The 2,670-nt window shown below is 31.6% G+C and overlaps 1 non-coding gene across 1 annotated transcript; it reads left to right on the top strand.

The window, feature by feature from the left end:
• The first annotated feature begins 1,614 nt into the window (after positions 1-1,614).
• On the top strand, positions 1,615-1,687 carry TRNAM-CAU (transfer RNA methionine (anticodon CAU)). The gene has a single exon. It is a non-coding gene; the product is annotated as a tRNA-Met (tRNA).
• Positions 1,688-2,670: the final 983 nt, after the last annotated feature.

Here is a 2,670-nt window from a genome sequence, read left to right as displayed (position 1 = left end):
AACACATTTTGCGATTCATTTTTATATATAAGATAAGTAATAACGTAAAGTCTAAAACTGAAAGTATGAGTTAAACTCAATTAGTAACGATGAACCATACCTGTTAAGTATGAATATTACTAGGTATAATTCAAACTCAAACTAAAACATTTATTCAATAAGACTTCTTCTAGAAGCACTTTTGAATCGTCATAACATATTTAAACATTTACCAATGATACGGAAATGTGGAGTTCAGTTTCTACGGTGAAGAACCGGCAAGAAACTCCATAGTTTAACTATATCCCGGCAAACCTTGTTCAGTGTTCTACCTCACTCTTATCACATAGGTATGAAAAATAGATATTAGCCGATGCTTAGATATCTATCCAATAGGCGTACAGAATTTTATGAGAATCGGTGCAGCCGTTTTGGAGGAGTTACTAGTTACTACTACTCAGTTCTCGTGTCACAGTTATTTACCATAACATTCACTTTATAGGTACATTTATAGAGATAGAGTGATAAAAAAACTGAAAGGTCGAGTTAAACCTAATTAGGAACGATGAACCTGTTAAAGTATGAATGGATCTAAGATGTATGTTTCCTTACTTAGGTAATGAGGTATACTCAATACTTGCGACACACCCCGGTTTTGCTTGAGTAAGCTATATTTTGAAATGAAATTTGATATACCATATCTATATAATATGAGATGATATTTCGATCAGTATTTCCTTTTTGATGGCATTTTGAATAACTTTGACTCACTAAACTAAATAAAAGTTTATTTGTTAGCTGAAGTTTATTCACAGCGTAGAGCGTACCTAGGTACTTCTTTTTATCTGCTCAACTACAGCTTTGTTTAGAATCTAACAAGCTTCTGATCATCACATTAACTAGCAATGCCGCACGGTATCACCTGCAGACAGACCCGCGTACAAAATCAAGTACCTATTATACAGGGTGTCCCTCTATTGGTATACTAAGCGCGAAGGATCTTGTAGTTTTGCATACACTGATCACGTAAAAAATACTTAAACAACAAAATTACGTCAAAAATTTTTTGCTTAACTTTTCCTGAAAATCCATGTTTTCTTCTCTAGCTTCGCGCAGCCGGCATATACCGCTTCTCTAATGTGAGCATTTTGTCTATGAAACATAATCTTAAACGATAGCTCACGTGCTGGTGGCAAAGTTGGGCGGGTTGCTTGTTATGGGTTTACACATAGTTTTAAGAATTCATCTATTTGAAAAAAAAATGCATCTGGAATTTTATAAGTATTTTTTACGTACTCAGTGTATGCAAAACTATAACCTCCTTTGAGCTTAGTATACCAACAGTGGGACACCCTGTATAATAGCTCATGTGTAATGTGTTATTGTGATGTAAAACGTTATTCCTGTACCTATAGTTTAAACTTTCATCGAAATCCTTCCAGAAGATTTGCGTGAAACCCGAGCAATAAACAATGTATGCATAAATATCTAAATGCAAAATCGTTTATATGTGAAAAAAAAAATAACTCACAATATTATTTTATCAACAATGCATATTATGTTTTCATAATATGCGTAGACCTGTTATCTTGAAGAAGTCGAATATGATTTAAAAATATACATGCCACGTCAACAGCCTCGGTGGCGCAGTAGGCAGCGCGTAAGTCTCATAATCTTAAGGTCGTGAGTTCGATCCTCACCCGGGGCATATCTTTTGTTTTTCTTTTACATATTAATTTAATAATTTTTTATAATTTAATTAAAAAGTAGGTATTAAGTTCTTGTGGTTATAATATATTGAATAATTTTATATTATTTTTCAATATCTGGATAATTTTTTTGGTTTTTATAATTTTCATATTTTTAGGATCATGTCAAAAATATATGTATTGTCCTTTAAACTAAACAATCACTGTACTGAAATAATTTGGACATACAAAAATTATTTCAGTAAATAACCGAATGCGCGTGCGCATAAGATCCTGAATATTTACTTATTTACATAATTTAGAACTAGATGGCGTTGAGGAAAAATTTTATCAATAGTCATAGATCATTTTAATGTACATACATACTTACATTTTTATTTAAAAATAACATATTAACGGCTATATAATACACATTCAAGTACAACCACAATCCATATAAAGATACATTAAACGATACATACAGAAAAAGTTCCTGAAAATCCAAAAAAGTCTGATTCAAGTCATTTTTACTTAATTAGGTAATGTATGCAAGTTTACTATTTACCAACAACGGAAATAAACATTAATATTTTAAGAATAATGTTTGGCACATAAGTAAATAATTTTTTTAACAAAAAATGGTACCTACCAGCTTTCAAATAACCGAAACCTATCAAAATGATTTCGCCGAAACTCAATCGAAATTTCTGAGGTAACAAATCCATAAAATATAGTAGAATTGGCAATATCCTCCTTTTTTAAGTCGAACGACTTAAAACCAAACTTAAAACTTCGTCGACGAAGACAAAACCAAAAACTTAGTTGATAAAAAAATATTTACATAAAATACTAATAAATAGAAAGTAACAACATAACCAAGTAACCTTACCACAATCATTTAGTATATAAACTACTAGCGGTGTCCTACAGGTTTACCCGCATTGCTCCGTTCCTATTGGTCTTAGCGTGATGTTATTATTTATAGCCCAGCCTTCCTCGATAA

Source organism: Colias eurytheme, chromosome 22 (genome assembly GCF_061535395.1).
Source record: "Colias eurytheme isolate Ceu_HAF_F1 chromosome 22, ilColEury1 Martin Lab GWU primary, whole genome shotgun sequence".
In the NCBI taxonomy this organism is placed as follows: Eukaryota; Metazoa; Arthropoda; class Insecta; order Lepidoptera; family Pieridae; genus Colias; species Colias eurytheme.
This window is presented reverse-complemented; position numbering and strand designations above follow the sequence as displayed.